General features: G+C 39.5%; 1 long non-coding RNA gene across 2 annotated transcripts in view; it reads right to left on the bottom strand.

Moving 5' to 3' along the window:
• Positions 1-27485, bottom strand: part of LOC132324723 (uncharacterized) — a 168562-nt gene that overhangs the window by 78664 nt on the left and 62413 nt on the right. The window contains exons 3-5 of one of the 2 annotated variants that reach the window (XR_009485713.1): positions 4901-5002; positions 398-584; positions 198-308 (exon numbers count right to left, since the gene is read on the bottom strand). This is a non-coding gene — a long non-coding RNA (uncharacterized LOC132324723). The remainder of the gene's footprint in view (positions 1-197; positions 309-397; positions 585-4900; positions 5003-27485) is intronic. The other variant, XR_009485714.1, reaches the window with a different exon arrangement.

A 27485-nucleotide genomic window follows, 5' to 3' on the forward strand; every position in this document is an offset into this window, starting at 1 on the left:
TACCCCAGAAAAATCTCAGGTTACTCTGTTCAAAGCTCAGAAGCTATACAGCAAAGTTGTCAAAGCTGGATTTTGTCTAGAGTCTGCAAACCAGAGCCAAAGTCTTCCTCCAGCTGCACCATATAGCTCTGATACCCCCTCTGTCATCATGGAGGTTATTTTGGAGATCAGAAAAAACAATCATCTCAATCACTGACCTCTTTTTCTGTCCAACAACTGAATCTGAGGCTTCTGGGGCCAATTACATCTTCCTTAAAATGCAGTCTGGATTCAGACAAACTGTTTTCTCTGACACTGCTTCTCACTAGCTTTAAAAAGTAGAAAAACATCAATACAAATAAACTCATTGCTCTCTTTCAAACCTTACCTTGAAATACTCATTTTCTGCAACACTCACTTGAAATCTTAACTGCTGGCTTAGGCTGTGCTGATCCATAGTGCTCTGTTGATACTCCTGCCTCTTGTCTGTGTTCATCTTCTGACTCCTTTTGCATGTTGAGATTGTGAGTTCTTTAGCACAGGGATTGCTTTTACCTTTTTTCTCACTTTGGACAGGAACTAGCACCATCAACCTCAACTTTAAGCTGGTAAAGGATCAACAGGGAAGACAGTTTTGCTTTGTTTATAAATGGCTGGTCTCTTCATGACATGTTGAAGTTCATTGTGCACAGAAGGATATTATTTGTACAATAGCCATTAAACATCAATCTTCATTTTAATCTCCAATGTTCAAAATTAGAAATTACTGTCAATCGTTTGACCTCTTGCTAAAATTCAGCACGCCTTACGAACAATCTTCTTTAAATGCTTTTGACATAGGGTAAGTCATAAATACCACTTCCAAATAGATCTTTTTAATTTCTCTCTTTTCAGTTTCTCCTGTCTGGAAAGAAGTATTGATTTTGAAAGATTCAGGGACCCCAGACTCTGGGCCAGAATCTGTTCTCCTTGGCAGGCCCTTAAACCCATAGCAAGTCCACTGACCAAAGCTGAGCCCCAGGAGGAGAGAACAGCATTTAACACTTCTGGTCCCATGCTTTGCTGTATTCCCACCTCTCTCCACAACCTCTTTAAAGCACAGCCCCAGAGTACCTGGCAGTGTTTGCTGTCTTGAGCACTGTGAACAGCAGGTGCTTCCATCAGCTCCCTCGCACTTCCAAGGGGCTGTCAGCAGGAATGACACAGCAGCTCCAACACTGGGCCTGTCTGATTTGACAAAGTCACCAAAGATAGACTCCCTGCTGCCCTACTTATTCACATGGTGCAGGAATATGAGTTACTGAGGTAAAACTTTCCACTGAGTGGGAGAATCCCAAGCTGGGTCTTAATAGGTTTTCATTTCTTGCTATCAGGGCCTGGGTGCAGTTTACACAGACTGGCTGATGGGCTCCCACATTGAAACCAGCCAGCCAGTTTGCACAAGTCTCCTCCTAAAATATGTGTAATTTATTTGAGCTGATAGAGAGGATAAGAATCAACTGTCTGTTTCCCAGTTAATAAAAAACATACAATGAGAGCAGAACTCTGCCAGCATATCTTGTTTACCCAAAAATGTTTGGCATTAAATGTGAAATCGGAAATGAACTCATTATCTGATTATTTTCATTTTGAAGAATTAACTGCTTTGGGGGAAAGGCTTGTCTTAAACAGTCCCCTCGTATGGATGACTAATTACAAATACATATCTCTGAAGAACACAGCAAATGCTCGTGACTCCCAGGGCAGGACATAGCACTATCAATTTGGCCAAGAACATTAGGAGTATCCTCTCACGTGGCTTATTTCAAAACAGAAGGAAATACATTTAAGCTAGCAGCATCATGCCCAAGCAGGTGAGAAGAGTTTCAAAAGAGGCCATGCTCCAGAATTCTTATCCAGGAAATACAGATAAGAAGTGCTTAACAATTACTTGTAGTGGAATTGCCCTTTCCCTGCCAAAAATAAAATTTTGCAGGCATATGGATAGTCATAACTTCTGAGAGGTAAAATTGTGTTGAAAACACATTCTCTCAGTAATACAAATGAACACACCTCAGTAAAAATTGAGAAAATGGAATCAAGAACCCATTCAGGGCTAATAATGTTTTGGGAAAACTTCCCATTCTAAAACCCAGGTCACTATGGATTAAGAGAGAACTGAGTTCAAGGCAGTGCATTGGGCTACATCCCCTTGTTTGTCTCCTGCTGTTTCTTGGATTCATTCTCATCTGTTTGATCTCAGCATTCAGTGTTTTCTGGTTAGCCCTCTCTGTAGCTGGTTCAGCAGCTGCTGCTCCTTCTAGGGTTGCTGAGTGCTTCCTCTGTACTCAAAATCTGTACTTTTCTTACTGAGGGACTAGAGTGAATTTTAGAAAGGGTACTGTGGAGCCCTCCACTGTGTGTCAGCACAGTGCAAGTTAAACAAGCATGTGCTCCCCATTGAACATTTGGCTCTTCTTTTCTTATTCCAACTGCAATATTCCCATCCTCACATGCCCTGTGACCCTATCTGCAATAACACCATGTGAACATCTTAAACTTCCCATTCTTCTTAGCTACATCTGGGGGTTTCTTGGTTTTTTGGGGGGTTTTTTTGGGTTTTTTTGTGGTGTGTTTTTTTTTTTTTTGTTCTTTTTTTTGGTTTTGGCTATTTTTGCTAGCCCAACAATCCATAGACAAAATTAGAGGAAAGCAACAAAAGTCCCAAGATGATTCTGGGCTGCCCAGCAAGCCAACACATCCCTTCACAGGCTTCATGCAGCCCATGGACTCTGTGTAGTGCTGGCAGGGACAGCTCTGGTGCCTTCCCTTCAACTCAGCCAGTACAAAAAGCAGGTATCCAACAATCAGTCAGTGGAATCACTACACACTGGGTTCCTATCCCTCAGGTCAGATCTCTTTACAGAGCAGATCCAGTTAGAAATGAGAAGTTACCCTGTCTGGGCCACCAAAATGCTACAAGTCCCATTTGTGATTCTTTCTTAGTCTATGTTCCTTATTAGTTGAAGTGGAAAGGGAGAAACCATCTTTCCAGAGCACATCTGTGAACTTCTTAAGGAATTTTAAAGGACAGATCCCACCAACCACAATACTCACTCTCTGTGATCACATGACAGAGGAAAATGCACAAATATAGGTAGAATTTTAGAGGGGAAATAATGTATCATTGCAGATACAGACTATAAAACAACATTATGGAAAAAAAATAACTCTGGAAACATTACATTCCCACCAGCAAAGACACACATTCACAGCCTAATGCTGATCTGACAATTTTCATGTACTCTTGCTCCTTTTTCACGTGGCACTGTACACTCCAGTGCCTGCCTCCTTCTCTCCAGCTGGTCTAAGGCAGCAAAGGGTCACCAGTACTGTTACCTTTCAGTTTCTGGAGGCTCCCTCTGTGGCAAAATGCCACACTTCCTGAGCAACTCTGTCTTTCCCCAGAAGCTGAAGAAATATTCCCTAGCTGAACTGTTAAACTTTCATTTCCTATTTGATGTTGTATCAGCATGAGCAGCGCTTTAAAGTCTATTTTGGTGTTTTATCTTTTTTCTTTAAATCTTTGAAAGATCCTACTTTGGATTGAAAACTAGAAATTATCATGAACTTGATGAGTTCTTTGGTATAGCAAATGTAAGCTTTTTAAAACAAAGAATTTGAGATTTTCTTTCCATTAAACTGTAGAAAGTAATCAACAGGGAAGTGCAAATATTTAGCAAATGTGATTGCAACAGAAAAGGCTGTTTGACCCTCTTTGATTCCAAATGAAATGGAAAAGAGGAGAAGTAATAACTATCTTAAAGGAATTTGTCACATGTTGTTTGCACTTATCTTTCACTTCTTGCTTTTTCACAGTCTATTAGATGCTGGAAGAAAAGCTGCCTTCTGCAGCTTCCTGCAGTAATTCAGACCAAATCATGTCACCCAGAGCTGTATTTTTATCTCCTTGAATATTGAACTTTTCACTGATTTGGGTGTTTTGGAGTTTTTTAAACTGTTCTTAGTATGACTTCTAAAAAAATTTCTAAAAAGTTGAAAGTCATATCTGCTCCCCACACTACCAGAAAACATACAATGGGACTGGTTTCCTACACTCTTGATGTTGCTGTTACTGACACCTTTCATCACCTCTAATAGTCTAAGGACTTATCTCATTAAAGAAACACAATCAGAATATAATAGCAATCACCTCATCTCCATCACCACTGCTGGTTAAAAAAAACAGCCTGTTGATCAATATTCATGCACAGAGAAGAGCAAATGTACCCTAAATTTTCCTGGACACAGTGCCACCTGTAGTGTTTTCCTAGAGTTTTTGAATTTTAAATTGTTTCTCTGAAACTAACTTGCTTTAATCCAATTTTGTATTGAGCCTGCTACATTGAGGTGGTCCTGTCACCTGCTCCTTTCAGCCACAGAGAACCTGCAGCTGAAGAACCCAGCAGATTGGGTTGGTGTTGCTCAGAGGCCCTTGGTAACTTCAGTGCTCAGCAAACGCGCTGACTGATTTCTCACACACGTCCTGGGTCACGTAGGCACACGCAGCGTGAGACCATTTCCTTCCCCGGCCTAACCCTGGAGCTGAATGGGTGGGGATGTAAACAGCAGGTGGGAGGAGGCTGTGGTCTCCCTAAGGAGTAACTGCCTGATTGGTCCTGCAGCAGCTGCCATAAAAGACACTCAGACACACAGCCAGCCACGGGGAACTGGGGACTCACTCACTGGTGGTTTTAGCTATCATGAAAAAACCTTGTTTGAAATGTTGAATGACTCAAGACTACACTGGTCTGTCTACAGGAGGTGTATATTTTCATCTGTAAGTTTTGTACATCTCTGCAGGGGCTTTGGCTTTTCCTAAATGGTAATGCCAACAATAAATTCTATTTCATACAAGCTGAGAGTCATTGAGAAAACTTACCTTCCTGTGCTGCTTCATTGTTAAAAGTTTTGAATCACAATGCTCCTCTGTGAAAGCAGTTTCCCTCCTACCAAAAAGCTGGGTCATCAGAAATAAAGACACCTATATGACAAAACAAAACAAAAAAATCCATTGAAGGCAGTAGGAGTTCAACTTTTAGCATGAAAGAGCTTTGACTTTGGTGCTTTGGGCTGCATCCCAAGCCCAAAGCACCAAAGCTCATTTTCACAGTCTTCTCCCTTCTTTTACAGGTCACAGGAGGCTTGGTGCACACACATCTCTAGGTGGATGCCTGGTCAGTAACAACTGGAACTGTTGGCATCACAGCCTGAATAAAAGAGCAGATCTAGCAGGTGACAAAGTTGCATATCTACTGCTGCTCCTGTCTGTGTTCAAGGAGTCATGAAGAGGAGGGAGAGGAGTTGCCAGTCCTCTCAGTTAGGGCTGATCTATTTTTTGCCCCACAGTGTTGTTTTTCATGAAGCTTTGTTCTCAAATATTTGATTTTGCTTTCCTGATAAAAATATGATCAATGGCATTGTCTGTTAGCACCTGGCATAGTCAGTGGTTTTGTTTGTCAATTTTTTGGGCTAGGGAGAATTGTATGAATCAGCTTTTCCATCAATATAATTTGCCACATCTTCTGGAACTACTTAGTGAGTGTGGGTACATGGGCTGATTTCCACATTGCTGCTATTGTTTTTCAGGTTTTCTCTGATTCTTGACTTGAAACTGAATGCCTCATGCCTAGAGAACAGGGAGGAGACATTGAACCAAAGATCAGGCACACAAGCCATCTCTCACAAGATTTTTCAAGTTTTTTTCTTCTGATTTTTTCCCTGTCTAATTGCATGCTCAAGTATGCCATGAAATTTTTTGGGGTTTTTTTTACATAGTGTATTCTCTAGTCTCAGTTAACCAGATCCTTAGGGGGCCAGTTTTGTACAAAATACAAAGCAGACACTACTATGACAGCCAAATATATTGTCTCAGAGAAGTAGCAAATAAATAGATCCCATTTGTCTTCAGGTTAATTTGGAAGATGAAGATATGTAGCAGAAAACACATCAAGTCCTATTGCAGGCTCTTGGGAAAGTTATGTTATATTAACCCAACTCCATCTGCAGCTCTGGAGCTTGAGAGAAGCAGCAGAAATGGCCAAGCAGCTTCCAGCTGAGTAAGCACACATTTTATATAGCAGCTTGTTTTAATAAAGCATTGTTCTCTCTTATACTGAGGGTCCTAGGGCTGTAAGCAGCACAAAATCAAAAAAGCCTGTGGAAAGTTTAAGACTCAAGCAGAATAATCATATTTAATACTGTTAGAATTTACCAACAATGTTTGCAAAGACACTTAAAATGGCAATCTGCCTGTCTCATGCTGAAGCATCACAAATTAAGCAAAATACCAAGCAACTTTTCAGTCTGACTAGGACATCTACTCATTCTACCTCCTAGCCCATCTCTGAGGATAGCATTAAATAGTCAATAAGTTGAACTTTAGTCTGCTGCTGAGGGGCATGGTTAAGGACATATGAAAAAGATTTAATTATTATTAAGAGAAAAGGCCATACACTTTTTTTTTTTTTTTGTATTTCCACAAGAAACATAAATGAAAAGTTTAAAAACAACTTCTGGAAATATCCACATGCAAGGAAGACTGAAACCATATGAGATGTGGGCACTGCCATAAGTCAAGGACATCTCTGAACACATGTAATGGCTATTCTCATTAGCCTTGATGAGCTCAATTGCATCAGAGAAGTTCACGAAAGCAAGTCCTATCAATGGCATTTATGTTGCACAGATGACATCTGTCATAAACAGTTCAGGTTTGTGAAAGGCTTGTTTTATGAACCTTTAGTATTAGACCAAATGACAAGAGGTTCCAGCCTAAGTGACTGGGGTGACTCAGGCACATTTACAGCATTGGCCTAGTCTGTATATCATGTGTTCTTTTTTCCATTCTCCATATCCTTGGGCTACAGGACATAAGAGGTTGAAACTCTCAGCTCCTTCCAGTCCCATCCAGTCTGAATTTAGATCTGCAGTAGAATAATCTGGTTGGTTTCTTGTTCCCAAGATACACCATCTTCTCTTTCTCTCTGTACTTTTTTAACTAACAAGAGGTTCTCCCCACGCTTTGCACGGATTTTTGTACACTGGTAATTTGTAACATTTTTAAGCCTATCTGCCACCTTTTTTCCCCCCAAGTGAACTCCTGAAATGACAGCATGACTATTCTGCAGAGAAGCCACACGGAGCTGCACCGTGCTGATTACAGGAGCCCTCCCACCCAAGCCCTGTCTCTGGCAGAGCGCTGTGGCCCCGCGCTCTCTCGTAATGACTGTTCTCTCACTGCTGCCTCCCAGCCCGCGGGCTCCCAGGCCAGCCATGAAAATCTATAACCAGCATTTCTTCTGCAGGCCAGATGCAGTGCTAGAATTGTGTGACTAGTACCTCATAGCCACCCTAGCCCAAGCTGGGGCCTCCCACCAGATTTTATGAACAGAAGAGGGTTGTGTCTGGCTGATAATTTGGGAAAAAGATGAGAGGGGAAACCCCCAGCACAGCAGGAACTGATGTTAGTGAAACAATAGCTGGAACTCTGACTCATTGCTGAAGCAATGTCCAAACATGAGCATCAGAGGACACACTGTACTGCAGAAAAAGCCAGCTTCTGTATAAGCTGCACACCAGGAGACCTAACAAATTCTTAATTTTGAAAAAGTTAAAAATCCCTCTTCACATTTTTCAAGAGTGAGATCATTATTCCCCGGTTGGTTTTAGATTTGGTTAATACATTTTGCCAGACTCCAGAAATTTTAACTGGATTTTAGCCTGTTCTTTGCTTTTCTGACTTTACTGAGGGGTAGAATACTGCACCATAAGCAATATTAACAAATCTCTGTATTCACTTACCATATAGTAAATGAGTGCTTTAAAAGTATTTCCTGACTTAAGCTATATGATTATGCAGAAAGTTTGAAAAGTCTGCTGAGTTTAAGAGCTCTTGGATTTGTTGAAATGCCATAAAGGAATGGTCTGTTTGGGGCAGGCAGACAGTCTGATCATGTGTGCAGTATGATCACAAAGCCAGGGGGAAAACTGAAAAAACTGAGCTCACCTGCCTGCCTAAGGCCAATATTTTTGTTTCTTAATCCAGCCCTTGCTCTCACTACCTGAATGAAATCATACTTGGAGAAAGCTTGTCCTTTAGGTCAGAGGAGCAATCACAAGACTGCCTTTTCTCCACGGGTTTTGCATTTCAGGAGTTGATGAAATAATTCCTGCCTAAGGTAAACAGGATTCAGTTCAGCTGAATAGAGCAGATTTATCCAAGATTTCAAGTGAACACTAAGAAATGCAAAGCAGTTTAGGCAACAAGCTCAGTTTCAGAGGAAGATATTCACTGCAGAGTCCTAAGAATGAAAACACCGAGTCAAACTATTTCAAAGCCAGAATATTTTATATATGATCAGCTTAATAAATAGAAAAATGTGCAAATCTGCTCCTTCTAGAGCATTATAAAATGGCATTACATGGGAGATTGATTTCCAGAGCTCCCAGGAGTAGGCACTTTTCCTGATGCACATGTCTAAGCACCATTAACACAGCTACCAGGGGGACAATATACATGTCAGTATAAAGTACATGATCAGAACCTTCTGAATTACAACTCCCTAATTAGTGTCTCTGTGTCAATTATCCCATTCAGGATGTCAAATATTTCATGAGGATTAAATTTCAAAATACACAGTCTCTCTGATATATAAAATCCCAAAAGGCTGCTCAAACATATATCAATGTTATTATATCACATACAGCAGGTGAAAGATTAAACAGTCTGCCACATAGATCTACAATTTTAAAGCTACCATGCTTTTGATACTGTCTAATTTGGCTCTGCAGTTGCATCCACAGACTTTTACTTGTGGAGATACACAGCGTGCCAAACAAGATGAAAAAAAAAAAAAAAAAGGATTCAGGTTTTCAGTCAACATTTTCTTTTTGAAAATAGTGCCAGCATTGTAATTCAATACCTAAATGGAACCTCTCTGACCCCTCAATTTGAAAAGAAAGGGCAGGGGAGAGAAGGAGAGGAAGAAGAAAGGGGCTCTACAATGCCAACATCTGAGAAATCTTTGCTTTGTCGCATTCTCTTCGCTGCCAGCAATGTGTGCAGCTGGGATATGGGCATATCCAATTAGAAGCATTTAGGCTTTCAGATTAAATCAAACTTCCTCGAAGAAATGTGGTAACACATTAACATTCAAGTTTTAAAACAAACTTGGCTTCCATCTATTAGAGGAAGTAGATCTCCAGGTGAGCAAAATAACACTGGGCTGATTCTACAGGGCAGAGGAGCACATCTAAATTAAAATCTCTCTGTAGTCCCCAAACTGAAGTGTTTCCAGAATGAAGATGAACTGGTGAATTAAGACCTAAAATATTTCATACCAAAGAGAGTTCTAATGCCTCAAATTTTGACATTTTTTAAAGTTTTATGTTTGGTTTAACTTAACCTTTCCCTGTTACTTTTCTACAGATGTCTCAATCAAAAAGTGGTTACATAAAACGCTCTAATGAGCAAATTTACTGACTGAAACCAGAACAAAGAATCCTAATTGACTATTCAAGCAAATGCACAGAAAGCAACTTTTGAGGTTATAATTGTAAATATTGTGTCAGAAACTCAGCCCTCACAATGACACTCATCTATTTGAGATAGAAGCAAGTACCAGTAAGCCTAATCTGCTCATTGTCATTAGAGCACACAATAGACTACTTATGGACAAGCAACAACCCAAATATTAGTTCCAGAAATAATTAAAGAAATCATTTAAAATATCAAAGGAAAGAGAATCGTTTTTTGCTACAAAGAAGCAAAATATAGCAAATAAGTTGTTTATTACAAAGGAATACCCAGTCAATGGTTTCTCGCACTCCATTTGTGCTGCAATAGCATATTGAGTTATGTTAAAATAAGAGATTAGGAAGAGACAAATGGGAAAATTCAATGTTCTAAACTGTAGCATCTTTTAAGATCACAGGTCAGACTTTAGAAGAGGAGAAATTAAAAAAAAAAAAATGAAACCAGAATGCCTCAAAATGCCTAGAAGAGCTTTATGCATCCATGAGCTACATTTTACCAAGGAATTTCAAGGATATTTCAAAGTCCTGAAGTAAAGCTCCTGCCGTCAATGCTCTCTGTAATCAGGAAGTTCCTTTATCCCACCCCTGTGGGAGCTGTGAACCACTGAAGACAAGGATTCTTATAAGACACATGGAGAGCAAAAAGTGCAAATGTGGCTCCTCCCTGTGCTCTCATCTCAAAGCAGACCCTGAACACAATTCCAACACAAATAATACCAACAACCATTGACAACACAGTATTTTCCCATTCAAATGGATCCCTTTTCCAAATTCCATTTTTCTTACATTTGCTATTTCATACCAACTCTTTTAATAAAGGCAGACATCATTTTTATCTTGTATTATCCTTTGCAGCAGTGCCTAAATTCACCAGCTCATCAGTGTATACTGCACTTTAACAAGCCAGGGTCAACCTAATTTCCTCCTCCTAGTGCTCCCTCCCCACAACTTCTTCACGTGTTTCAGCTTTACTTTGAAGTGACTTCCTTGCCTGGCATGCTAAAATCCAGAAACAGAGTGCCTATCAATATGACTGCAGTTCATGCCCTGACTAGTCACAGCAGAAGGAGAATTAGACTATAATCTCCTAAACAATGTAGAATCTGTAAATCAAAACCAACCAGCTTTTTGGCGTGTAGATCAATGAACCCATGGGGGGGTATGAAAATCCAAGAAACTCTTCTAAAGTAAAGTCAGCCTCAGTGTATGAATTTGTTCAGCTTGGATTTTTTCCTCTCGTCTGCCCCTTTATGCCCTCAAAAGTGTTCAGAAAAGTTTTTATTGCATCCTAGAAAACAGCAGCTTCTGCTGGATCAGAGGACAAAACAGGCACCAACAAGTTTAGAATACAAGCAGTACAGAGGTTCACAACAACCTACCTTCAGTGCTACCCCACCTAGTCTTGATGGTAAGGATGTTTGCATTTCTTTGCTCTAAATATAAAAACAAACAACAGTGGCGGCTCTTCTAATCAAAGGAGTATTAACGTGTTGCCAAGAAAATTTACAATGCATTAGAGCATTGACACAAACCCTAGAGTTATTTCACTGAAGCTATTCACCAACTACCATAGCCATGTACAAAATATATTTGGACAGAGTCAAAGGAATGGACTTGAGCCTGATAGAGTAACATACAGGCTTTTTGGCATGGAATAATAATTTCCACAACACAGTGGTGGTTTCTACTTGCAGAAGTAAAGCCCTATCATGCTGACTGATATGTCATCATGCACAGAACTTAACTGGGATAGCCCAAGTCCCACTGACACTTTACAATCTAAGCTACTTAAAACCTCACATGTGTACAGGGAGCTCACTTCCAGTAGCACAAGGGAGCCTAAATATAATCCTCCAAATAAGTGTCCGTAAAGACCAAATTTTTCCTTATCCACCCTAATCAAAGATGCTGAATCAAAGGCTTATGGAAAAGAGATTTAAAGTAAAAATTTTTCTCTGTAGTCCTCTTCGGTTTCTCAGTTTTAATGGCTGCCAGGTTCCTCAGAGTTTCTGGGTTTTTCCCTAATGGCTGGAATGCTCTGGGAGGGGAGAAGGTGACAGAGGCTGATCTGCTGACCACATACACCCAATATGTGCTTCCTAAGTCTTCCTCTTGGTGACATTTCCAAAATGGAAAATTAACAACCACCATAAACAAAAAAAATCTGTAATCCTAACTCCTCTTTCCACTCAATTTTTCATGCCAGTGTGGACCAGTGTGGAAAGAGAGGGCCTCCAGAGTATCAGCTTTAGTAGATGGGGACGCACAGGATAGCGTGAAACAGTTGGAAGGCCAGGTTTAAACATGTAACCTGAAACACTGGAAACTAGAACTCACAGTGGGTCTTAGCAACAAAATCAACAATATAGGCAGCCCATGACATGTGATCACCAAAGCAGAAGCAAGGTTGCTTAAATATAGCCTCTGTAGGTATTGGAATATTTCTGAGAAGTACACATCAAGTGCGAGACAGATGCTACTAATAAGTAGAGCTTTAGACATTTATTTTTGTATTAAAATATCCAGCTATATTTATCTGAAAGACTTAACCATACCATTCTTGTCAGAAAGGTATGCAAGTTACTTACTGCTGTCTAGACAAAAAGATTTAAAACTGGAAAAGATAAAACCTTTGTAAAGGAACATGGAAAAGTGCTTTATGAATCCATGGGAAGAGCAGTATCTATGCACTTGAGTCCCCAGAGCTCTGGTTTTAAGAGCTTTCTCTGCTGGGGAATTTAGTATATTCACTATTTCATAAACAGTTTCCTAATGCTTGTTCTTGAACTTAAATTGTTTGGTTTTAGGGGCAGAGGTTAGTAAGTTATGAAAACTCTAGAAAAGCTGGAAAAATCAATCAGTCTTACAGGCAGGAGTGTTGTCTGATGATCATCTGACACTTTTGAAGTTGCGGCCACGGTGTGGTGAACCACTTCAAACTAGGATATAAAGATATGAATCATCTACAGTGAGTAAGCTGTCCCACTTCCAAATTTCCTGAAAAAAAAAAAATCCAGACTACCTGGACACTCACCATAAGTGTTTGGACAGCTTTAAATGATCCTGTGATCTCAGTGAAGAAAATGTTCTTGAAATGAGTTACATGTTTCACCTCTATTTATAGCATAACCATAAACCAGACCTGCTAAACAGAGGTTTCCCAATCTCTGCTACAGATATTTGGTACCATGTGGTGCATAAAGCTGGAAGGAAGTAGCATACAAAAGAGTTACCACAGACTTCAAGGAGCAGAAAGGTATGAAGAATTTCACAAGCTTCCCTAAATATTCAGAAACCAATATTTTTTTTGGATGGTGCACATATTTCTCCACCACTTCACCCTTTAAGCATTTAATCACCAGCCTAAACAAACAGGCTGAGAGCAGTGTTCAAGTAACACTTCAGAACATCAAGCCCCTGTCAAGAGAGAGAACTCTGGATAGACCCAGGACTGAAATTGATAGAGTTTGTTCCTTGATCACCCCATTGGCATTGCACAGAAGGAATAACCAAAGAGAAAGCCCAGGTGAGGAGAAGTCAGTGTGCTGGCTTTATACAGCTCCTGCCTCCCATGCTGCAGGGTGCAGTGCTGAAGTTCAGGTCATGGACACAGTGCACAGCAGTGCCCAGAACACAGTGCTCCCTCTGGGTCTCTTCCAGCCACGAGCTGGAGAGCTGCAGTCCAAACAGCAGGAGTATCTATAAAGGTGGCATGATTCAGTCATCTCTCTTTTCCAAAAACTTTCCATGGGCAATTGAGTAAGAACTAGCTTTGCTGAATACTCACCCTTATTCTCTGAGTAGATCAAATCACTTCAGAAGCTACAATTTATATTATTGTACTCATACTAACTTGAAATAGGGATCTTAAAATACTTCCTGGTATAAGTCAATATAAGTTCAACAAAATTAACACAGCATGAATGCTCAGCAATAACTTCATAAAATTGAGTTCTTTTACCCAAGTAAGTGCTGCTGTCATTGACTAGAAATTTTTCCTGTGATTCACTAAATCTCTTAATGGAAAAGAGAATTTGAGATAAGTAAATTTGAGATAAGCAAAGGTGCAAAACTTATTCCTGTCTTGATACAAAATTATAGTTGAGCTACAAAGTACTTTAAAAGGTCATTTTGTTTGTCTTTAATCTTTGTGTCACTTTTTACAAATGTGTGTTCTCAATGATTGTGACTTCATTACCTCTCCAGGCTTGGCTATGTTTATATTTACAAAGGTTTTCCTAACAACTATTCTGACTCTCCCCTGGTGTAATTTAGCTTGTTCTTTCTTATTATATCTGCTATGAAAACAAAAAGAACATATTACTCCTTTCCTCTTTACAACAGTACGGTTCTTTTACATCTTAATTATTGCCCTAACCCTTTCATCTTCTTTTTTTGAGTGCTTAACACTAAAATTTTTCAAGTTCTCCTTGGCTACAGTGCTCCAGAGTCCTTACCAGTATAAATTCCTAGAAGATTACTTCTGCAGGCTGCATTCTGGTTTTCATATACATACTAGCTGGCCATTTAGCTTTTTAATAATTCATCAACTCATGTTTAATTTGATTCACATTCCCAGATCTTTTCCAGAGAACTGCTGTCTATTGTATTACCCCATCCTGTATCTGTGCAGATTATTTCTGCCTAACACTTTGCTTTTGTTCCTATTGAACTTAATCCTATTTTTTTCAGATGATGTCTCCAATTTGTCAAAATCATTTGGGATTCTAATTCTGCTTTCCACATGTTCAGAACCACCCCCATCTCCTGTCATATGCAAATTTACTGCATAGAATATGATTCCTTTATTCAGATAATTCATGAGAATATTTAACAATATTTAATTGAGAACAATCCCCTGTAGAATCTCCTCAGTATATTTCAATTAAACAGTATAATGAGGTCACTATTATCAAATTTCTCTTTTAATCCAACTTTGCATTTACTCACAAGACTTAATTTTCTTAGCTTTCTGGTGAGAGAATCATTTAAAAGAGTTCCAAAATTTAAGTAACATAGGAGCTGGAGTCTTAGTTTTTCCTGTGGATCTGTGTACCTCATCAGAACAGAAAGCTAGTTTACTTTGTCATAATTTAACAAGTTATTAGATATTCCTCCTGTCCATGCTGTGTTGTATTTTCTTAGGAATGTTTAGAACATTTGGATTTTTTTCAGAGGGATTTTGGTGATTTTCTCATTGAGTATGAACCGACAATCAAACATTGCCATGGCATAGCATGCAAATGAATTTTATCAAAAGCATTTGAATTCCTTGTCAGCACAACATATTCTTCAAATATTCACTATTATGGGGGCAGCATCTGTAAGAGGTCTTGAGTAGGCATAGAACCATGCATCTCTCATATAAATGATGTGTCTCATTGATCAGCATAGTAGAAACATCCCTGTGTGCTGATTTATGTCTCAATGCCTCAATGTGGGATAAAGGCCCCCACAAAGTATATGGATACCATGTGGTAGTGAATCAGTTATGCTCACTCGGATCACACTCAAAGCACTGATGTCATATTGTTGACTCTTCAGCCACCTGCTCTTGACAAGGAGGTCTGGCACACAGTCTTTGGAGCATACTTGATTTGCTCCAGTCATGCCCTGTTCTGACTATAAAATATATTGTCATCGTTTTCATATTAATATCTTTTGAATAGCCAGCCCTATCTGTACATATGCATAAATGAGATGGAAAAGGTGCAGAAGACACATGGTTTCTTTGGAGGAATAAGTTTTGTGCATCAGTCAGATAGTATAGGCTACCTAAATACACATCTGTCAAATGAAAATTGAGTTAAAAAGGAAGTGGCACAACATCCCTGATCAGATTTACTACTAAAATAGATGATTACTTTTTATCCTGTGACAAGTCATGTGGAAGACCAAGAGGCATTCAGATGTAAGAATCTGATAGAAATACCCTTGAAAATAAAAAGGTTGAATTATTTCATTTTATGAAAAATAAAATAAAAATGCACAATATACATAAACAACTCCTGCTTCCACTCCACACATAACAATTAAAACAAAATCCCCACTAATCCTAACAATGGTTACTATAGTCATTCTGTGTCCAGGTATGGGGGGTTTCTGCATTAATATGAGGGGAAAAAAAAACATAAGTAATTGTTTTAATGAGCCACATGAGAATATAAATCAAATTGTACATCAGTATTTACAGGATCTGTTGTACTTGGTCAAGAATATTACTGAAGTATTCTGCTGGCAGATGATTTTGTGCAAAATGTGTTGCTGGAAGAGCATCTCCACTTTTGAAATGATGCGTAAAAAACAGTTAGAAAATAGAATTTCACAAGTTGTTTGGGTAAAGATTTTCTTTTGAGTAATCTAATATTGAGTTATTCCAGATTTATAATAAATAGCTCAAGTAAAAAATATATAGGGTTTCATACATAGCACCCTTGCTGGCCATTCACTTCTGGTGTCATTTATGATGGCTCTGCAAAGAATTAAATATTTATGGTGTTCTCTACTTGCAAATTTATCCAGAATTTCAATTGTTAGATTTCTATCACCCAATAATCTCATTCACTCAGGATTAAAAATACTTCCTTTAAAAGTATAACATATTCTTTATGAATTTTCAGTAATGGAGGGGGGAAAAAAAAGGGAAAAAGAGTAATTGTACTTGAGACTGGAATTGAGACCAAACACATTCATCTGCAGGACTGTTTTGCTGAAGATGTATGAATTTCAAAATTCATTAAATATAGACCTGGAGAAAAACATCTCAAACCACAAATCAAAACTATTGAGGTCTTTAAGAAATATTCATGTTAGGCATGGCCTACAGGACTATCAGTTGCTTCATTTGAGATCAGGAGGAGTTGTCCTGTCAGGAGCAGTGACAGCACAAAAGGAAAATAATCTCAGTACAATTACCAGTCCTGGAGATTAAAGACAAATATAACTCCATGTAGCTATGATTAATCAATATTAACACAGCTAATATTCTGGTCTTTGTCTAATAAAACTTAGCCACTAGCAAAACTAGAAAATTGTAAGATAATTTGCCACTATCTCTTCCCTCTTTTTACCCTATTAATGTCTACCTGTAAATGGTTTAGATGCAGTGGTCTGTGTGAACTTCTTGAAGATGACATCGTACTGAACAATAAATGGAAAAGAACTGACAGATAAAAAAGCTGCATACCTGCTTCTTAGGGACTGTCTAGAGCTACAGTGGAACAGGGCAACTGTGTTTTTCCCTCATAACCCCCCCATCCTGAAATCAAACCAAGCCTTAAGGCAATTTCCTGAAATGGCACTTTTAGCTAATGGGAAAGTATATTATAGGATGCAGAGAGAACCTATAAATGGTAACAAGGCTGAAATCCTCAGCTCTGAACCCCCATAACCTGTTGTTAATCTAGACACTGAGGAAATGGTGGTATGATGATAATTACTTCTCTGTTCCTCCAAAGGAAGTGCTGCATGGTACACTTTAAATGGAAGGAAAGAATATTGTCTTTTTAGTATTTTTATCATGCATTGTTAAGCCACTGTATTCCTGTGGTGCATCCCAATGTGATGAAGCCTGTCTACCTGATGAATCTCAAGTGAGCAGCAATTTACAGTACATGGGACTGATGAAATTTATTCCAGTGTAGGTACCAGTGGTTTCTGTATTCCAAATACTTGCAACAAGAAAAAATATATCTTTTCTGAAAGATATCAGAGCTGCAAAAAATTTTCCAAGAGACTGGCTTTCCATTGATTTCAGCAGGCAATGGAAAAGATCTAGGTGATATTAAACAGCAAAATTTCACTTATGTGTACTTCTGGGAAAAAAGCCCTCATCAACAGCTGAAAATTCCAGAGGTTCACCAAGACCAGAAAAGGAAGACTTACATAAAATGGGGTTAGAAAGGACTTCAGGTCATGACCCATGCTGCGTGAAAAGACTGAGACTCACTACCCCTCATGTTGTTTCTTCTCTCAATAGGGTTCATAAAAAATAACATGTATTTTTAGTGTACTTCCACTGAAAGTTTTCAGTCACACAGCACTCTAAGTATCTTTCTTTTAAAATGAAATAAAGTATTAAACACACAGACAAAGGGACTATTAATGTAGGTCAGGATAGGCCTATATTAACTAGGATGCACATGCCAAATACAGCCAGTAGTCACAGTGGCAGAAATGCACAAAACTCAAGTCTTGTGTGGTTTATAATTATGTTCATCCACTATAGAAAGCATTCATGCTGTAAGAAGGACACACAAGTCTTAACCAAAAACAAGTCACAGTGTAACAAGGAGTTGGTTCTGCCCTGAGCTGTTCAAATCTGTCTGTAGTGAGAGCATGGTGGGGTGTGTCAGAAGACTGCAGAAGCTTTACTTCACACAAGATTTTATTGCCCGGAGCGCACATGTGGTTTGTAAGCACAAGTGCCTTTGCCCTCTTTTCTGTGAAGACACCTGCAAACAGTGAGGTGAAAACAATACAAGGATCCTCAGGTCACAAAGGACGCACAGATGCCTACCCTCCACTCCCAGTAGGGTGACCCACATCCTCTTCAAGGTGAGTCTTGAGCCATGTCTAGAATCTTTCCTTCATTTTGGAATATTATCTCTTACCCTTAGCCAAACTTCTACAAGCATCTTTGATCCAGAGGGTGAACTGCAAATCCCGGAAGATCAAAGTTACTCTTAAGGTTTGAGTAGTTTGTTTCTTCCTGTGAATCAAAACACTGGAAAGTAGTTCATTCCTCTTTTTGCTCCTGTAAATTTGCTTCTTCCCATGGAGACAGATGAGGTGGCTGCAGACAGAATTAGACAGTCAAATGTTTTGAATGTGATTTGTGCAGCCAGCTCTGGCTCTCAGGAATCCAGGGCAGCTAATCTTGAAAGGAAAATGAGCACATCCTTCAGAATCAAATACCTGGCATGAGTTATGCAGTTTAAGCTATCTGCCAATTGTTCCAGCCTTAATAAACTAATCTAGAAAACAGCTTTCCCAAACTTGCTGCTTCTCAGTCTTTTTGGTTGAATAGCTGTAACACGTAGTGGGGACATACTTGCAGATTCATCATAGATTTAGTAGATAGGAATTCCTAAAACCAAAATTTTAATCATGGTAATTGACACTCTATGTATTTTTCTACAAAGCATTTAGTCTCATTATGTTTTACAGTTTTACAAATACCACATACACTATTAAAAATAACAGAGACTATTCTTAAGAGATTGCCTGCAGGTGGCTATCAGGTGAGCAATAGACACATTATTGAAGCAAATCCTTTTTGCACATCTATGTCAGAACAAGAACCATTAGAATATTTAGATTCTTTTGTTGGCTAAAAACCTCTAAGGTATCCAGTTCCCCAGTTTCTGGTCCGTAGTGAAGACAAGTTACTGTCTTCTAAAATTTTTATGGGCTACAAGCTGTCTCTCAGGACAAACAGTTCCTTTTGCAGGTCAGAATCAAAACCTGTTGAATTAAATTTTACTTGCTGTTGCCATGCCAACACGCTCTCTTTGCTCACACTTCATTTTGCACTCTGAATGGCATGCCTAATAAAAAATCAGGACTTTCCATTTTAGCCATCTCAAATGTACATCTGGACTCCATCCCAGACTGTAGGTTCCTTTAGGAAATATTCTAACTCCAGTTAAAAATACAGTTCTTAACTATTTAAAGGTGGCTAGGCATAATCTCACAGCAGGACTGAATTTTAACACAAAACATTTTGATGGGAAACTAATATTCGTATTTGCCGTTATTGTGGAGTTTGGTAAATTACTAGGGCAGGACATGAAGTTGTATTCCATCATGAAGGTTGCCTATAAAAACTTTAGGCAAACTGTATTAAAAAAAGAAAGAATCCTGCATTTAGCAAAGAATCATAAGGAAAAGATGAGCTATGCAGACAGCATGGGTGCACTGGAGAGCAATACAATTGCTTCCATGTGAAAATGTCTGAAGTTTGCCTCAGTTGATGGTGTAAAACCTTATTCAGCTAATTCCAACATGGGCAGCCTGTGATGGTGTCTTACTGCAGACACAGGCTGGGCTCTTCTGTTCCCAGCTCATGCTTAATGTAGGGAACAGGGCTGAGGCACAGGAATGCTGCCCAGAGCATTCCAGTGGGCAGGGAGGCACTTTGCTTTGTCCCTCACCAAGCTTTACCCCAACCAAAGAAAACAAAGAGCAGGTTTTGAAGACACTGTAAACTTTGCCCTCACAGCTGGAGGCAGAGTGAAGCAGTGGCAGGCAGCAATAAGGGACAGGCAAGAAGAAAACAAAATGTGATGGAGAGAGACAGCCGCAGCACAAAGGGTTCATTCTGCGCCTCTATTAAGAGGTCTGAAAGTCCCCTGCTGGGGAAAAGAAACCATTAAAATGTTCATTAGAAAGAATATTACCTTGGGCATTTAATATTTATTGCAAGTCTTTATAAGCCATTACTCTTGAGATGTATTCCAGTAAGTCCCCATGTACTCCCTGTCCTGCTCCAGTCTGTCAGCAGACCAAACATCCCACAGCAAATGCCAGTGATGCTCTGTGGCAGTGGGATGCTCAGTGTACCAGGAGGTTTCTTTTACATTCACAGTTATTTGAGCTTTTGTAGCTGAATCCACAGAGTATTTAATTTTAGACTATCTAAAGGAAAAAGTTACAACAACCAAAAATAAAAGTGAATGTACACCACACAGTTTTTTCAGCAGTGCCAGTGGTTTTAAGAAGAATAAAATAACATGGGAAGTGCTGGTCACGTACAGAGTACACAACCCACAACTCCAGCTATGTGTCTGCAGTAGCTTCTCAGCCCCATAATATGAAATCCTCTCCCTGGTTTACCTCTAGTGTTTGATTGTCTTGTTTTCATCTTCTCCAGAATTTGCCTATAACACAGCTCTTCATTCACCATTTGAAATACAGACAAGGTTGAAAACATACAAATTACATATTAAGGTCATATATTTCTACCTGCACAGCATGAAAGGCAAACACAAAATACTGCCAGGAGGCTTGACAGGTACTCCTACTTTCTCATTTCTTACTGGACATAGATACCAACTGACAGCATACAAAGTTTCCTTTTGTATATTGATTTATGTATTTCTTAAGGCAGACACACCACCAAGCATTCTCCCCAGATCCTACTGTAAGGAACATGGCCTGCTGGAGCATGACTTTTCCAAAGGTTCTCCAGCCCCAGTATATAACCACAGGTCTGCCACAGTGCCTCAGCTGAGTCTGCCATTAGCTGATGAAGACTCCCTGATACAGCAAATGCTGCCAGAGTGCCCATCTGAAATGGAACAGGAACAGCTTTAGAAATTTCTCAGCCCTGTTTATTATGTCACTCTGCAATTATAGAAATATTCCTACCAGCTGGCGCTCATTTGAATGGACTCTTAGACTCAAGATAACTCAGAGGTGAAAAATAACTTTATATTCTCTGAAGAGAACCTTCCAAAGACTTCGATTGGTCATACTATCACTTGTGACCTGCACATTTTCAGAAAGTTAGGTTTAACCACTTACCAGACCTTACAAATAGACTAACCCAACTCTAAAGATATTAGAAGGGCACCAAACTACTTAGAGAAATTAAACCCACAGTGCACCTGAATCGAAAGTATTTTTTACAAAATCCCTATGCATTTGATATCCTGATCTTCCTAAATTAAGAAGATTGGAGACATCCAATATCAGAGAGACAATAGTTCACATAAATCAAATCTCCTCTACTGATCTAATTCTGTTGCATTCCCACAAGAATTCCTGCACTCAGGAATTCTTTAGTTATGAGAATAAGACCTAGGCTGTCCAAACACAGCCTTGATGATATACAATGAACAAGCAATAAATAAAATGTTAAACTTTGCTTTCATTCTGGGCCAGCCAACAGAGCATTAAACCTAGCAGTGATTCCTTTGCCAAGCCATGGTTAGACACAGTTAACATCAAGTAAATACTGATGGAGTAAGGTGTATTTACACGTGTTCAGTCACTTATAACATTAATATAGGGAATAAAGAAAAGATATGCTAAAGTATAGTGTGATGAGACACACTTATAGTAAGTCGTATGTTTTTCCTTTACTCATTTGCTACAGGGTAGATTCTGAGGAAACTTTTTCTCAAGGTACTTGGGGAAAAAAATGCAGTGGTTTACAACCATACCATTTTATTCAGTTTTTCTTGTACTTGGGCCCACTTAGTCATAACTGTTGATTTGACAAAATTCATTATTTTCCTTGAAATAAGAAGAACTACTTTTGATATTGCGAAATAGATTTTTTTACTGGATTTTCTTTCACAGCACTGAGCCCGAACACAATGTCCTAGGCACACAAACAAAAAGGATTGCAATTACCTGGCAATATGGCATCAACAAAGGAGTAAAATTCATTTTCACATTAATTATAGAATTGTGTTGTTGCAGTTTAGCTTGTAGAGTTGGGGGAACAAGTTGGTTTTTTTCATCTCTCTATCATAGAAGGATTACTCTAAACATGGCTTTCTGTCTTCCTTTTTAATGAATGTGTATCTTATAAAAGAGAAATTCTATTCTCTTTCATTTTCAAAATGTATGAAAATTTAGTCTAGGTTAAGATTTATAAAAACATCAAACTCAACAGACTGGGGTGGGGAGAAAGAGAATGCTTTCCATTATTTCATCTTCATCATCAGACAGGACACAATTCCTAAATTCTGGTGCTCTTTTCTCTCCATACATGTATCTGCTGTCAGTCAGCCAAGTGCAGTTGGAGTGTAAGAACTTCCCTTGACATATGTTAATTGATCTCTTTGCCTAAGAACCTAAGGATATGATAAGGATAAGATACATGCTTGTGGTACATGGAAACCAAAGTCAATGTAACATAATACAGTAATGATAAAAGGAACAAGGAATTTCTGTCTAGGGTGAGCTTCTGTAAATTACTATGCAACTTGCCCACTGTTAAACTCTGACCCTCCCAAGTTTTTTAAAAAGAGGAGTGACTGCACAAAGATGTCTCACTCTCTGCAATAATCCCACAGTATTCACAGGTCTAATCAGTTGTAAAACATTGGTTATATAGTAGATATCTATCACTTCTGTGTGCCATAGGAATCCCTGGCTAGAGACAGATGTCTGCTCTGTGTGTTTTCAATAGATTTCCTCTATTACACCTCCTGAAGTTACTTGAAAGAATTTAATATTCTCACTTCCTCCCAGGTAAATCAATCCTGTGTTTTTCCTCCTGGAGTTTATTGTCTTTTTTCTGTATTCTGTTTAGATTGAGGTCAATGGTTCTGGTCTCTGTTTCCTCCCCAGCTACCCCAACCCACTGCCACCTTTCCAGGCAGGAAAACCCCAAAGGACGGTCAACAGCAAAGTGAAGGTCAGAGATTTCCCTGGCTGTCCTTCAACGCCTTCCCGCAGCAGCCTGAGTCAGCAGGCAGCTCCTCACAGATTAGCTCTGCCTGCTCTTGGAGAGCACGCACAAAACATAAAACTTCATGACTGATGACTCCTTCATGAGGAATCCAGTCATTTCTAATCTAGTCCTTCACCCTAGCAGAATGCTTTTCTTCACAAAGTGTTAAATGATTTTCTCTTTAAGCTGGTTCATGTCCTATCCCAGATAGGACAGGATGTGAACCAGCTGAAGTAGGTCTGAACAGAAATTTATATCCATTTCACTTCAGTTAAATTCCTATTTGAATAGTAAACAAGTAAAATTTTTTTCACTTTTAACAGTTGGTCTTTTTCTTCAATCTTTTAGCCCATCAGTAAAAATTCTGAGTCAATCCACATTTCACAACAGTTTATGTTCTTAAACACAATTTTTAGTTCAGACTCCTTCCACATAAAATATTTTTCTGGAAGAGAGAAGATTTGTTTTAAAACTGTAAATTTCAACTTTTGAAATGGAGTAATGATTCTCATTTCCAATTATCTAACACAGGTCAGTTGACTGCCTTCAAAAAGTGTGTCTTCAGCATTCCCTGATATTCAGTGGAGTTACTGGTGACAACAGGTTATAAGCTTTGACCAATAGAGCAGTCTTAGTCCAAAGGCAGTTTTGAAGCAGATGGTTACCCAGTAATAAATATGAGATGCAAAGAGAGCTCAATTATAAGGGGAAGGCTGGCTGACAAAACAAGAAAAATGCAGAGTTTTGCTGCAAGGCTTGGGTGATTCTCATGCAAGGTCAATAGATGGAGAACATGAAGGTCTCTGCAGCATTTTTCTGGAATTTCCTTGTTTGCTAGCACAAGTTAAACTGAGATGGACAAAACCACTGTCACTTCAAAGCACCATTTTTAATCTACAGCAACATGATGTACCCTGGAGCATACAGCCTCATGATCCAGGCACTACTGAGGACACCAGACACCTGCCCTCAATTTCCCTGGGTCAATGCTACCTGTATTTCAGTGGGACTCATGGTGATGCTATGCTCACTTTTGCTGCCAGGCCCAGCTGCCAGGGCAGGCTGGCAAATCTCAGCCCAGGTGGCAACACCTGTGTGATCACACAGGTGCAATGAGGATGGGATTCCCAGCAGTCAGGGGCTGCCTCAGCTGGCCAAGCTGCTGAAGGAAACACTAAATGGAGGACTGTGTCAGGAAATCATCATTTCTCCAAGCCAAAGATATTCTTTAAACTCACTGCTCATCACAGGAAATACTTTTTAACCCATTCAGTGTTCAGGGCTTTAACACATCCCTTTTGGTGAGAATGTTTAGGTCAAGATCACTTCTCTGTTCCAAGAAACCAGTGTTAATATCACCATTGACTTTAAAGTTTAGCACAGAGGACAGAAGACTTCTGAAGGAAACAGGCCATCAGAACCTTACACCCACAGCACCCTTAGGATTCCAAATCCAAATATACCTCACTCAGCAGAAAACCCCAGAGTTCTTCCAGGTAAGCCTCAGTTGTTCTTACCTGAGGTGAAAGATACAGCTCTGAACATTTGGGTGGCAGCTCTCAGTGTTGCACAACTAGCACTATCCACACTCCTAAATGGGAGCAGCCACAGCTGCTCATTTCTGTGATCAAACCACCTCTATCACCATGAAAAGAACTACCAAACCCAAACCTTCAGGAGATGTCAAATCAGGGAAGCCCATTTGTGACTTCTGACAGTGCTTTCACCATGCCAGGACATTCAGTCTTGCCAAAATGGTATTACTTCTGAGTACTCAAGTACTTTAAATACTACTTAAAAAGAAATTATTTACAAAATTGTGTCTCTGGGCTTTCAGAAGCCATGATGACTACAGATAGCCTTGCAAACTTTCAGCTTGAACCGAAATTTAGGCATCTGAGTCTCACTTAAGGGGCTTGAGTCTTCCCTTTACGCAGTACAGATGAACTTGTTTATGGCTAAGAACTGTACATGGCCTTGTAGATTAAGAAATGTCAAATGTCTTTCCTATCGAAGGGAGGAAAGACATTTGAGAAAGAAGGGTGGAGCAGCCCAGACACAGATGTAGTGTGGGTCAGCTAGCATTTGGGAGAGGGCCAGGTTGCATACAATTCTTAGACACAGCTCAGAAGTTAGTTAGCATAGGCCAGAGACTGCTTCCAAAAGTCAATTTGGGAGTTTGAAGTATGGAAGAGTTCAACAGTATAGACACAGATCCTGCCAGTTCCAAATATACTTGGAGTTAAACCCTCTAACATGGCAGTCAGGGCCAGACACAGAAATCCTTTTGCATCTCAGCAACTATGTCCCACAGTCCAAATAGCAAAGCAAAGAGAAAAAAGTATATGTGTATTTGTTACACAAAGAAGGTTTGTCCTGTGCTGGGAACTTTCTGCTCTTGGAGACAAAAAAATATTAAAAATTCTGCTAACGACTGGACATACCATATTCTTAAGCTATAGAGTTGCACTTGTAAAATGGAAACACAGGCTCACTGCTGATAAATAGCCAGAGAGAGCATTCACCAAGCTGATTATAAATATGTGCTCAGATAGCTCAGGGACTCTGAGGATTGAAATCATGAGGTACTCTACATGGCAACACAGTTATTTAAATACCTCCTCTTCCACAGGGAGTTCAACCATTATTCAAAGAGAAGAAGCATATTCACTCCTGAGTGGTCCAGACATGGGACAGTTATGAAAAGCTTTCTGAACAAATGAAGCAAATTCTATCCCACAGGGAGATGGAAGAACAGCTTATGTGCCAGCCTCAAAACTGACTGTACCTGAATGAACAGGGGCTGAAAGGTAACTGGGTTCATGGACAGCAGCATTTATTGAAGCTTGTCACTCCCTTTCAAGGGTTACTTATGAAGGTTAACAACTTTATACAATGGCAATAAATACAGCTGACAGCAAGAAAACAATTAGATTAACATATAAACAGTTGAGGCTGTAATGCTATTAAAAGGGACGTTCAAGGAAACTGCAACCATTGCTACAGCTGTTTTGGAAAGTCTCTCTTTGGCAAAACCTGCTGGATTGTCATTCTAAATGTCTGTGCTTCCCATGCTGGTTTCCTGAGGAAGGGTTTGTGGACGGACTTGTTTATTTATGACATTTTTTTTACCCCTCTTAGCTGTAGCTGTGGATTCCCCTGCCTTGTGAAAGTAGTCATTAGTTGCCTTTTTTGGCTAGGAGAAATCAGTTAAGAAACTGGCTCTTGTCCAAATGGTTCCTGGAATTTTCACCAACTTTGTGTAAGAGCTTCATAAAGTCAATTCAATTTTATGTAAGATTTGTTCCAAGGCCATAGGTGTTTTTTTGAGAACAAAGAGCAAAAGGGCTGAAATTATGCTTGCTGTTCTGGAGTAAATCATATCAAATGAAATTCACGTGGAACTCACTAAGGTGATCATTCTCCACCTGGAGCAAGACCACATGTATCAGACCCTGTCATTTTAAATGGGAACCAAAGGAAATCAGCATCACCTACATACACATACCCTGACACTGTTTTGAAGGCAAGTTCCTTGGCTGTGCCAGCCTAAAGCAGCAATAAACCCCCACAAAAACAATGGACAATCACAGCACTTATGACCTTCTGTCCCTCTAGTGTCGACCTTTTTTTCTCTGGGGAACAGAAAGCAACCTTTTCTTTAATGTTTTAAAAACCAACACTTCATCGCAAATGCCTCCCCCTCCGGAGGAAGGCATACAGAGCAAACACCTAATGGATTTTAGTCACATTAGTTAATATGCCACTAGAAGAAGAACAGATGCTGCAGCAAAAAGTGCATTCTGAACCCAGCATAACAGCATAAAACATAGTAAAATATTACCCCTTCAGAAGACATTCATGCACTTGGCACTGAACACGCGAAGCTTAACAAAATACTGCCTTGCGCAGAGTGCAAGTCCTATTTATAGAAGTTATGTCCCTGACAAAAGTATCCATCATTTTCTTAAGCCTGCAATTCTGTGCTGATTTTCAGTCACATCCATAATGTCAACAGTTGGTCACCCACGAGTGCTGTACACAGCACAACCACCTGAATGCTGTTGTTCTGATCACTGATTACAGAGTTTGGCCTCTATCATTACATACTCATTGGGTGAGAGCCACACAAAGTGCTTATTTCTCATTTCAGCTGGCTGGAAGGACTTGCTCATTCCTGACCATCGTCTGCTCTGACTAAATTAAAACCCCTCTTCATGCTTCAGGAGCTGTGTAAAGGTTAGAAAAGCACCTACAGCTTGCCCATCTCCTCAAGGAACCAGAACAACAAGTTGACATCAGCCCAGCACTTCTGGCTGTGCTATGTTCACATGCTGGCTGATACCAGATTCAATTTAAGATCTTGTTCTTCAGATCAAGGACTGGGCCTCGTATATCTCATGTACTACCTTGCTTGACAGCTTACCATGACCTAGCATGACAGCTGTGGTCATCAGTAATCACTGCCAAAAGGGAGGATCACAGGAGTGGGTGGAAAGGAAATCAGACATTCCTGGCAGCT

The sequence above is a fragment of the Haemorhous mexicanus genome, chromosome 3 (assembly GCF_027477595.1).
Source record: "Haemorhous mexicanus isolate bHaeMex1 chromosome 3, bHaeMex1.pri, whole genome shotgun sequence".
NCBI lineage: Eukaryota > Metazoa > Chordata > Aves > Passeriformes > Fringillidae > Haemorhous > Haemorhous mexicanus.